The sequence below is a fragment of the Mustela nivalis genome (genome assembly GCF_964662115.1).
Source record: "Mustela nivalis genome assembly, chromosome: 7".
Lineage (NCBI taxonomy): Eukaryota > Metazoa > Chordata > Mammalia > Carnivora > Mustelidae > Mustela > Mustela nivalis.
Genome location: NC_139026.1, coordinates 61426273 through 61439320, shown reverse-complemented (window position 1 = coordinate 61439320; position 13048 = coordinate 61426273).

Genomic DNA, 13048 nt, shown 5'->3' with positions numbered 1-13048 from the left:
TATACGTGTTCCTTAACTTCAAAGAGATTTACAGTCAAGTAGAGAAGGCAGGATATGTGTGCTAATAGGCATGTAACATATTTTAGCTGAGTCACAGTGCCTTTTGAGATCAAGCCAGTTAAGTATCAGACTCCTGCTTTGGGCTCAGGTCATGAGATAGAGGCGCTGGCTGGAGCTGAGCGCGGAGTGTGCTGGAGACTTTCCCCTGCCTTCTCCCTTCCCTCTGCTTCTCTCCCTGCTCCTTTTCTCTCTCTCTCTCCCTCTCTCTAAAATAAATAAGTGAAATCTTAAGAATAAAATTAAATAATTAAGAATGAAATTTAGTGAGCCTCTCTGGATGGATGATTGACACTGTGCCTAGTTACTTCTAATTCTAGCTTTGGCCATGTTCTCAATATCCTTGACTCTGATGCTGTTCTCTCTATTGTATTGACCCAAACACAGAATGTCCTTCCTTTTCTTTAAGCTCACACAATTTCTAGGTGCTGGATATTTTCTGTTTGCACCTCCGAATCACTCTATCTTAACTACTTTGCCCTGTAACCTGAGGCTGCCACGTATATTTTGCTCAATTGTCTCCCATGCCCCATGACTTGCCGTTGGTTTTAGCCAATGGAAGATGCCAACAAGATCAGTGCATAGGGGTAAAGGGAGGTAAAGCATTTTATTTCTCCTTCTTTCCTGGTGGTTCTCTGTATGTTGACTCCACTTCCTCCCACATCTTCTATCAAGTGACTGGCCAAGCAAAGATACTCTCACTGGGTTCCTTCTCTTATTTATTTCCTCTCTTTACCATTTCAGTCCTAGGCAACTGCACTATTACTTCCTGCTTTCCCTATCCACACCTCTTGATAGAACATCTTTCTTAAACTCCTTGCTTACCAAGTTTGAGTAGCCATCTCTTTCTTTCCAGGACTTTAATTGTTACAATGAAGAACAGGTATTTCCTGAATATTTAAGGTGTTAATAATGAGACACTAGAGCACACACAGTAACTTGAATATCACATAGCCTGGTCTTAAAAGTCTCTTTTTTTTAAATTTTTACTTTCTTAAAAATGAAGTATAATTGAAACATAACATTTATGAGTTTCAGATGTATAAGATAATGATGCAATATTTATAAACATTTTGAAACGATTACTACAAGAAGTCTAGTTAACACCAATCATCCATTCATAGTTACAAAAATTTATTTCTCTTGTGATAACTTCCAAAATCCACACTCTTAGCAACTTTCAAATACTCATTACAGTATTATTAACTATCGTCGCCAGACTATACATTACGTCCCCATGACATATTTATAACTACAAGTTTGTACCTTTTCACACCCTTAACCCATTTTGCCTACCCCACCCCCCTATACCTCTGACAACCACCAAGCTGTTCCCCGTATTTATGAGCCTCGTTTTGGTTTTGGCTTTTTAGGTTCCACATATAAGTGATACCATACAGTGTTTTTCTTTTTCTGATTTATTTCATTTGCATAATGCCCTCAAGGTCCATCCATGTTGTCACTGATGGCAAGATTTCATTCTTTTTTATAACTGAATAATATTCCAGTGAGTGTATGCAAGCACACACACACATTTTCTTTTTCTGCTTATCTGATGGACATTTTGGTTGTTTCCATGTCTTGGTTATTGTAAATAATGCTGCAATGACCATGGAGGTGCAGATATCTTTTCAAGTTAGTGTTTTTGTTTTCTTCAGATAAATACTCAGAAGTGGAATTACTGGATTATATGGTAAGCTCTAGTTTTAATTTTTTGAGGAAACTCCATACTGTTTTTCATAGTGGCTGCACCAATTATAATTATTTCTTATTTCTTATCTTTTTTATAATCATTGTTTAACAGGTATGAGGTAATATCTCATTGTGGTTTTGATTTGCAATTCCCTCATGATGACTAATATGAGCAATTTTTCATGTAACTATTGGCCATCTGTTTATCTTTCTTGGAAAATTGTCCATTCAGAACCTCTACCCATTTTTTAAATTTTTTTAAAGATTTTATTTATTTATTTGACAGAGAGCGAGAGATCACAAGTAGGCAGAGAGGCAGGGAGAGAGAGAGGAGGAAGTAGGCTCCCTGCCGAGCATAGAGCCCTATGCAGGACTTGATCCCAGGACTCTGGGATCATGACCTAAGCCGAAGGCAGAGGTTTAACCCACTGAGCCACCCAGACACCCTCCTCTACCCATTTTTTAATTGGATTGGCTTTGATTTGTTATGGAGTAATAATTAGTTTTTCATATATTTTGGATATTAACCCATTATCAGATATAATGATCTGCAAAAATTTTTTCCTGTCCAGTAGGTCATATTTTCATTTTGTTGATGAAAATTCCTTTGCTGTGCAGAATTTTTTTTAGTTTGAGGTAGCCTCACTTGTTTTTACTTTTGTTGCCAAATCCAAAAAACAAACAAACAAACAAACATCACCAACACCAAAGCCAAAGAGTTCAATACTTATATTCCCTTCCAGGAGTTTTATGATTTCAGGTCTTGCATTGAAGTCTTTAATAGGTTTTGAGTATGGTGTAAGACAGTTGTTCAGTGTCATTCTTTTGTATGTAGATGTCCAGTTTTCCCAGCACCATTTATTGAAGAGATAATCTTTTCCCTACTGTATATTCTCGGCTCTTTTGTCATTAACTGACTGTATATGCAAGGGTTTATTTCTGGTCTCTTTATTCTGTTCCATTCATCTATGTGTATCTTTTTAGACCAATACCATGTCATTTTGATTAATACAGTTTTGCAGTAAGGTTTGAAATCAGGATGCATGGTGCACTACAGTTTTGTTCTTCTTTCTCAAGATTGCGCTGGCTATTGGGGGTCTTCTTGTGGTTCCATGCAAATTTTAGATTGTTCTATTTCTGTGAAAAATGACATTGAAATTTTGATGGGGATTGCACTCAGTCTGTGGATTGCTTTGAGTAATAGAGACATTTTAACAATATTCTTCCAATTCATTTCTTCCAATTCTTCCACTTATTTGTGACTTCTTCAACTACTCTCAGAAATGTCTTACAGTTTCCAGTGTATAGACCCTTTACCTCCTTGTTAAATTTACTCTAAGGTATTTTATTCTTTTTGATGCAATTGTAAATGGGGTTGTTTTCTTAATTCTCTTTTTGACACTTCATTATTAAGCATAGAAATGAAATGGATTTTTGTATACTGATTTTGTTTTAAAGTCTTTCAATCACTATCTTCTCTCCTCCTTCAAATCCATCCTCATCTCTTCTACTAGGGATCTGGATATTCATGATATCATGAAGCCCTTTTCTCTCCTGTAACTTCCCTTCCTCACCCTTACCTCCCAGCACATTTGCTGGAAAGTCCCACAAATCCCAACACATTCTTATAAATGGAGTTACCTCTTGGTTTCATCCCTGACAAGCTCTTAGGTCTTTGTAAAAAATAAAATAAAACAAAACAAAACAAAATAAAGAGAGAGAGGCAAACCATAAATCAGACTCTTAACTACAGAGACAAACTGATGCTTGTTGGAGGGCAGATGATCAGGGATGGACTAAATAGGTGATGTGGATTAAGGAGAGCACGGGTTGTGATGAGCACTGGGTGTGTATGTAAGTGAAAAATCACTAAATTCTACTCCTGAAACTAATATTACACAGTATGTTAACTAACTGGAATTTGATTTAATTTACTTATTTGCTTTAGAGAGAGAGAGAGAGAGAGCGGGGCATAGGGGCAGAGAGAGAGAATCCCAAGCAGACTCCAAACTGAGCATGGGGCCGGATGCCGGGCTTGATCTCACAACCCGAGACCACAGCTTGAGCTGAAACCGAGAATCGGACTCTTAACTGACTGTTCCTTCACTAGAATTTAAATAAAAATTTGAAACAAAGAAGCAAACAAAATCTGAACATATGCAAAGGCAAAAAAATCACTTTCAAGATGTTTTGCTAAACAAAACCAGTTTTTATTACAATTCTTATTACTTCAGCCATTTAAAACTCTCCTGATTCCCATGAGAATAACACAAACATGAGTTTTATCTCTACCATTAGAGAGGTCGAGAGAGAGATACAGAGATGAGAGAAAAAAGTATCCAAGTGCTTCTTTAAGAAGGTGGCATTGGACGAACGTAATCTGTAAGAGAGAAATATGATATGGCCAAGCAGAATTAGGGAGAAGGAAATTCAAAGCAGAGGTAAAAGAAAAGGCAATTATGTGATATGGAAAAGCATGACTCATCTGTGTAGTTCTGTTTAGTTTATAAATGATGAAAGTAGTGTTTGAGAAGAATAATTTGACAGTAGAATGTTGAATGAAGTCAGGGGAAGAAAAACTCAAGTTAGGGAGACCAGGGTATTACAAAGTTTATATAAGAGGTGATTACAAATCAACCTAGTATGGCAATATTAAAACAGATATGAAAGTACTGACACAGGAAACTAAGAGAATAAAAAAGGTTAATCTCTGTGACCTGAACTGGAAAATAGACATTACATATTAAAATTTTCAGAAAGTTGATGGAGGCCCCTGGGTGGCTCAGTCAGTTAAGTGTCTGCCTTTGGTTCAGGATGCTATCGCAGGACTCTGGGATTGAGCCCCATTTTGGACTCCCTGCTCAGCGGGGAATCTGCTTCTCCCTCTCCCTGGGCCTCTCCCCCTGCTCATGTTTTCTCTCCCCTCGCCATCTCTCTCTCTAATAAATAAATAAATCTTAAAAAATTAAAAGAAATTTGAAGAACAAAAGTTTTTAATTAAGTGTTAATACATAATAACTAACACATATAGCCCTATATTCCTAGTGATACACTGACACATTAACACTCAGAGTAAAGTGACCTAGATAAGGTTACCCACCTAACTATGATAAAGCTTGGAATTAAAACCCAAGCAGCCTAACTCCAAAGTGTGTGCTCTCAACTAGTATTGAATTAAGTTATTTATTCCATGTTCAATTATTATTCCCATTTGACAGAAGTAGGCTTTGTTAATGCTCTCCTTTTATGAAACAGGAAGGAAACAAATAAAGAGTAAGCTTTGCCCAGCTCCTTGACATAGGAATTTGATTCAAAAGCTAAGTGCAGAGCCTGTATTGTTAACCTTTATGGTACTGCCTTTCTTTCTTTTTTTTTTCCTTTTTTTTTTTTTTTAAGATTTTACTTATTTATTTGACAGACAGAGGTCACAGATAGGCAGAGAGGCAGGTAGAGAGAGAGAGAGAGAAGGAAGCAGGCTCCCTGCTGAGCAGAGAGCCCGAGAGCAGAACTCGATCCCAGGACCTTGAGATCATGACCTGAGCCGAAGACAGAGCCTTAACGCACTGAGCCACACAGGCACCCCTGGTACTGCCTTTCTAAAGACACTTATCCAAAAGGCTTAGTAATTCACTCATTTAGAAAATGAGAAAAAAGCAGATGGAAACAGAAACTGAGTTTTGAAGTTAAAAGATGATTTTTAAGGCCTCTTCTGGTTCATAAATTTTAACATAGTTTAGAGTCAGATAGATTTCATATTATCATGGCTTACACATCTATTAGCTGGGCTATTTGGGCAAACCTCAGGATCCTCGTCTGCAAAATGCACATGAATCCTTCCTTTACAATACAGTTATGAAGCTTAGAGGCGAGAATGTAAATGGTGTTTGGTGCAGAGCCTTGCACAAAATAGTTGAAAGCAACAGTAGTACTTGCTTACCTCGTACACTCAGCATCAGACCTGACACATAGAAAGCAATGTAAATATTTGCTCAGTGTATATATTAATAGACTAAATAACTGATCAATGGGCTGATTCATCAATGGAAAACTGTTGATTATCTAGATGATTCTTTTGATTATATAGATGATTATCATTATTCTTTTGATTATCTAGATGATTCCAATGATCCATCTCACTTTTCTCTGACTCATCTCTAGTCTATGATTTCAAATCTAAATTTTTTCTTTAAAAAAAATTTTATTTATTTATTTTCAAGAGAGAGAGAGAATGCAAGTGAGCAGGGGCAGGGCAGAGGGAGAGAGAGAATCTCAAGCAGACTTCCTGCTGACCATGGAGACCTACCAGGTTCTAGATCCCAGGATGTTGAGATCATGACCTAAGCTGAAATCAGGAGCTGAAATGTTTAACTGGCTGAACTACATACGTGCCCCTGACTGATAGGTATCTAGCTTATACTTATTAATAGATTTAAAAAGAGGTGGTAGCATTTTAGAAAAAGTAAGATTTAAAAAAAAATTTTAGTTTTATTTTTCTTTCAGTGTTCCCAAATTCATTGTTTAAGCACTACACCCAGTGCTCTTTGCAATATGTGCCCTCCATAATACCTAACACCAGGCTCACCTGACCTCCCAAGACCTCTCCCTTCCAAAACCCTCAGTTTGTTTCTCAGAGTCCACATTCTCTCATGGTTTGTCTCCCCCTCCAATTTCCCCCAACCCACTTCTCCTGTCCTTCACCCAATGTTCTCCATGTTATTCCTTATTCTCCACAAATAAAGGAAACCATATGATAAGTGACTCTCTCTGCTTGACTTATTTCACTCAGCATAATCTCTTCCGGTCCCGTCCATGTTGATACAAAAGTTGGGTATTCATCCTTTCTGATGGAGGCATAATACTCCATTGTATATATGGACCACATCTTCTTTATCCATTCGTCTACTGAAGGGCATCTTGGTTCTTTCCACAGTTTGGCAACTGTGGCCATTGTTGCTATGAACATTGGGGTACAGATTCCCTTCTTTTCACTACCTCTATATCATTGGGGTAAATACCCAATAGTACAATTGCAGGGTCATAAAGTAGCTCTATTTTTAATTTTTTAAGGAATCTCCACACTGTTTTCCAAAGTGGCTGCACCAACTTGCATTCCCACCAACAGTGTAAGAGGGTTCCCCTTTCTCCACATCCTCTCCAACACATGTTGTTTCCTGTCTTATTAACTTTATTCATTCTGACTGGTGTAAGGTGGTATCTGAATGTGGTTTTGATTTGAATCTCCCTGATGGCTAATGATGATGAACATTTTTTCATGTGTCTGTTAGCAATTTGTATATATTCTTTGGAGAAGTGTCTATTCAAAGTATAGGGATAGAGGGAACATTCCTCAACTTCATAAAATCTGTTTATGAAAAACCCACAGTGACTATCATCTTCAATGGGGAAAAGCTGACAGCCTTCCCTTTGAGAGCAGGAACACGACAAGGATGTCCATTCTCGCCACTGTCGTTCAACATAGCACTAGAAGTCCTAGCAACAGCAATCAGACAACAAAAAGAAATAAAAGGTATTCAAATTGACAAAGAAAAATCAAACTCTCTCTCTTCACAGATGACATGATACTTTATATGGAAAACCCAAAAGACTCCACCCCCAAACTACTAGAACTCATACAGCAATTCAGTAATGTGGCAGGATACAAAATCAATGTATAGCAACTGGTTGCTTTCTAATACACTAACAATGAAAATACAGAAAGGGAAATGAGAGAATCGATTCCATTTACTATAGCACCAAGAGCCATAAGATACCTGGGAATAAAACTAACCAAAGAGGTAAATGATCTGTACTCGAGGAACTACAGAACACTCATGAAAGAAATGGAAGACGACACAAAAAGATGGAAGAACATTCCATGCTCATTTCAACAATAAACACTGTTAAAATAGCTATACCACCTAGAGCAATCTATACTTTCAACGCCATCCCTATCAAAATTCCACTGGTGCATTGGTGGTATAGTGGTGGGCATAGCTGCCTTCCAAAATGCCACCGGAATTTCTCAAAGAGCTAGAACAAACAATCCTAAAATTTGTATGGAACCAGAAAAGACCCCAAATTGCTAAGGAACTGTTGAAAAAGAAAAACAAAACTGGGGACATCACGTTGTCTGATTTCAAACTTTACTACAAAGCTGTGATCACCAAGACAGCATGGTACTGGTACAAAAACAGGCACATAGACCAGTAGAACAGAGTAGTCAGCCCAGATATGGACCTTCAACGCTATGGTCAAATAATCTTCAACAAAGCAGGAAAAAATATACAGTAGAAAAAAGTCTCTTCAATAAATGGTGTTGGGAAAATTGGATAGCAAAGTACAGGAGAATGAAACTCGACCATTCTCTTACACCATACACAAAGATTAACTCAAAATGGATTAAAGACCTCAACATGAGTCAGGAATCTATCGAAATCCTAGAGGAGAACATAGGCAATAACCTCTTTGACATGGGCCACACCAACTTCTTTCAAGATATGTCTCCAAAGGCAAAGGAAACAAGAGCGAAAATAAACTTTTGGAACTTCTTCAAGATCAAAAACTTCTGCACAGCAAAGGAAATAGTCAACAAAACAAAGAAGCAACGCACGGAATGGGAGAAGATACTCGCAAATGACACTACAGACAAAAGGCAGATATCCAAGATCTATAACAAACTCCTCAAACTTAACACACACAAAATAGATAATCATGTCAAAAAAGGGACAGAAGACATGAATAGAAAAAGTAAGATTAAGACAAGTCTAATACATATGGAATTATATGACTTTAATAATACAATTATCCTTTTAAGGCAGTTGCTTGAGCAAAAATACTACAGTTTTTAGAAACCTCACTCTATCCTGCCAATTCAGTTCTATGACACTGCTTGTGCCAGACTCTATATAGATCCCTACATAAACCTTATTGTGTGTGTGATTAAAGAAAAAAATTTAAATGGAAAGAAAAAATAATTTCTGCATTACTGAACCCCTGAATTCTATTCATTTTTGCTCACTAACAATTTAAACTGAGTTTTCAGTCATCGGGTATGTTAAGTATCTGCAAATAAACGAAGAGTCTTGAATTTAGGTGGCATTAAGAAAACTTAACACAAGTTGAATAAGAAGTTTGGAAACTTTCCTTCAGTTGACCCAAAAATAAGAGTATAGTACTTCAATTACCAAGCAAAAGGAAAAGTCCAAAACATTACATTTTTACTACAGCAATTATTAAAATTCTTATAAAACCTTTTTGATATTTCAATATGGAGAAAGTTTTCTAGAGATATAAGTGACATTTTTGTTTTGTTTTGTTTTGTTTTGGTTTGGTTTTTTAAAATAATGTACTCAGGGTTGTACTTTAGCAAATTATAAAATGTCTTCAGCCTTTCCCGAATTCCTCCTTCTGCCGTCCCCCATTCTCACAGGCATATAAAGCTTTCATTCCAGTCTACTGAGTAGAGGTAGAGACATGAATTTTTGAGGTGTATCTATGGCAATATCACCCTGGGAGGGAAAAAACTGTGCCTATAAACTGTACTTTCACAGGCTACAAAAAATAATGCTACCATCCAAAAAAAGGAACTTACATTTGTACATGTTATAACTTATTTTCTACATAAAGAAGGAATAGTCTAATCCTTCATGGAAAGTGAAATACCATCAAGGAAGAAAAGAAACTTTTTGGTATTTTGCTCTTTCCATGAAAGAGCAAGACATTTTTTCTTCTCATTTTTCAGAGAATTATAGTCTCTTAATAAGCGTCACTTTCTCTGCCATGAAAAATCTAAGATTTTAAGACTGACCTCATTTCCCTCATTTTGATCATCTGAAACATCTCTATTCTAGCACAGTTTAAGGGGGAATCTGTCCAGAGTGTGTTTTGCTACAAACAGCAGTTTGGAGGGTGTCCTTGCCCTAGTCTCAAACGTCATTGTACCAAAACATGTGAAAAAAAATCATCCAATAAGCATTTTTAGAATAAAAATGAAAACAGGCAATTCTAGAATACCTTAGGTGATCTCTGACACAGAAAGTTGGGGTGAGGGAAGGAAAAATGAAAATAAGGGGGCATTTCATAAAGAAACTTATCCCTGCTTCTCCACATTCACGTTTGGCTACTTCTTTTGCCACTCCTGGGTATGTTCTTGGATGCTGAAAAGAAGCTTTCTCATTTATGGCCACGCTGATATTCCTCTAGGGAAGGAAAAATGGTCCACAAGTGGTGCATTAACCTAAAAAGGGAAACATCTGTTTGGAGCATGGAGCAATTTATTGGCTGAGTTCTGAATACAGTGATTGCAGCTGAGAATCTCTGTATGATTCTGCGGGTCTCCTCTGAGCACAAAGCAAGGAAAATTGTCCATTATGGGAGCACTGGCCTGGGACTTAACTGGATTAGAATACAGATTTTATTTGTCATTTAGATAAAGGTGGTTTCCTTAACAATACAGGACATTTGAGAATAAAAACAGAACTTACTAGTAAAAAGGATATGATTAAAATGATGAATTTTATGTGACATATATTTTATTATCAAAAAGAAAATCCCCACAAAACCAAGATACTGATTATTCCTCCTATTTCAGATTCTAAAACAGACATCAGAACCCAAATCTGGGTATTACCAAAGTAATGCTTTTTGCTGTGAAATTATCCTCTCAACTTTAATGAACAAGCAGAGGCCTTTTGTTTCTTTATAAACTAATATCATTTTAAAAGTTTTGGCCTTTGAAAAGGGCTAGTGTCTCATCTCATTAAGTCTGTGTTCATTCGGTCTTTGATTAACATGTGAAGTTATAAAATTATGTAGGGTATGGGGTGCCTGAGTGGATCAGTCTGTTAAGGGTCTGCTTTGGGCTCAGGTCATGATCCCAGAGTCCTCGGATCGAGTCCCACATCCGGCTCCCTGCTCAGAGGGGTAGAGGGGCCTGCTTGCCCCTCCCCCCTGCCCATGAGCATGCATGTGAGCTCTCTCTCTCATATAAATAAATAAAATCTTTTTTAAAAAGTTAGATGGGGCATGGAAATGGAAAAGTAGAGGTGTTTGTTTGTTTGTTTGTTTGTTTTTAAAGATTTTATTAATTTATTTGACAGACAGAGATCACAAGCAGGCAGAGAGGCAGGCAGATGGTGGGGGGTGGAAAGCAGGCTCTCCACCGAGCGGAGAGCCTGATGCGGGGCTCGAGATGGGGCTCCATCCCAGACCCCGGGAACATGACCTGAGCGAAGGCAGAACCTTTAGACCACTGAGCCACACAGGCACCCAAAATTTGAGGTGTTGAGTAGAAAAGGTAGTAGAACAGCAACTGATTTAAAAGTAAAGACTGTACCTGTTTTGAAAATACCATATGGACCTTTCAAGTAGGACTGAATAATGGTGCCCCTGAGACAAATCTGGCACCTAAGCTAGGTCCTGACCACTACCAGGTTGCTGCCACTGTGAGACTGGCATTAGGTGTCATACACCCATCAGCACACTTGAAAGCAATGGCAGGGGGTTCTGGTATAACTGCTCCTATAATTCAGAGATAATTTCTCTAATTTTCAAACTGTTGCCTGAAGTATAACTTATAAAAAGGAAAATAGGTACACCATGCGACGGACTCACATTTGAGGCACAGCTAATACTAATGTCCCAAGAAAATAAACAAAACCTAAACTAAGCATTGTCCACAATAAAAATTCCACTTGAGGGGCACCTGGGTGGCTCAGTCGGTGAAGTGTCTCATTTTTGCCTTTAAGCTCTCAAAACCATTGTGGTTGTTTTACTTTCTACAATTCAAATGATCTTTTGACCTCTCTCCAATGGAAAGATAATGGTAACTGGAGTTGGAGGAGCGGGGTACTAGTTAAGGCTTTTTGCTAGATTAGCCTTGTGACTTTGTCAAATATTACTTCTCCCTCTGTCAAAGAAGAGTGGTGATTAATTCTTTATCAGGGGACTTCTGGGTGGCTCAGTGGGTTAAGCCGCTGCCTTCAGCTCAGGTCATGATCTCAGGGTCCTGGGATCGAGTCCCACATTGGCTCTCTGCTCAGCGGGGAGCCTGCTTCCTCCTCTCTCTCTGCCTGCCTCTCTGTCTACTTGTGATTTCTCTCTCTGTGTGTCGAATAAATAAAAATCTTAAAAAAAAAAAACAACTTTATTTTCAGGTAGCTGTGAGGCTTAAATGAAATACGATATATAGAAAAATGGATCAGTGCTGCACAATCATGTTGCATAATTACTGTGCAAACACTAATTACCATAACCAGAAATCTGGACAAGCAACTATTGGCAAGAGGGATTTGTTGTACCAGCTAATTTATCATTTGTCAATAGAAAGTTATTTAAAACACTGATGGCCTCGTTTAAATCAAGACTTTATGCAATCAGTTTTTTGGAAGACATAACTGGGCAAATGGAAGTTCTACATTCACATTATGAGAAGGACTGCTGGTAGCTTCTGAGAGAGTTTATTTAAAGACTAAAGAGAGAAGATTTTGTCTTTCCTCTAATAATTTTAGATTATGTTTTACAGAGGTAAATATAATCTCAAATCCTTAAGGTCAAGTGAAATTTATTTGTTTGTTTATTTATTTATTTGAGAGGGTGCAGGAGAGAGAATCTTAAGCAGCTTCTATGTCCAGCTTGGAGCCCAACAGGGCTCAATCTTAACAACCCTGGAATCATGACCTGAGCCAAAATCAAGAGTTGGCCATTTTAACGGGCTGAGCCACCTAGGCGTCCCCCATAAGAGACTCTTTTTTTTTTTTTTTAAGATTTCATTTATTTTTTTGACAGAGATACAGCGAGAGGGAACACAAGCAGGGGGCGTGGGAGAAGGAGAAGCAGACTCCCCGCTGAGCAGGGACCCAATGTGGGGTTCAATCCCAGGACCCTGGGATCATGACCCGAGCTGAAGGCAGACGCTTAACTGACTGAACTATCCAGGTGCCGCTCCTATAAAAGACTTTTAGCAACAGAGAACAAACAGGGTTGACGGAGGGAGGTGGGTGAGGGATGGGCTAAATGGGTGATGGGGAATAATAAGGTCACTTATGAAGGCTGGTGTTGTATGTAAGTGATGAATCACTAAATTCAACCCTGAAACCCACATTACACTATACATTAACTAGAATTTAAGTAAAAATTTAGGAAAAAAAGAATAATAAAAACGTAGTCTTAAGTTGGCACATTTTCTTCTCCCACAGGGCACCATGGTATTATCACGTACTAGCTTGCTAGGGAGGCCATAACAAAATACTGCAGACTGGGTGGTTAAACAACCAGAAATCTATTTAATCATAGACCTGGA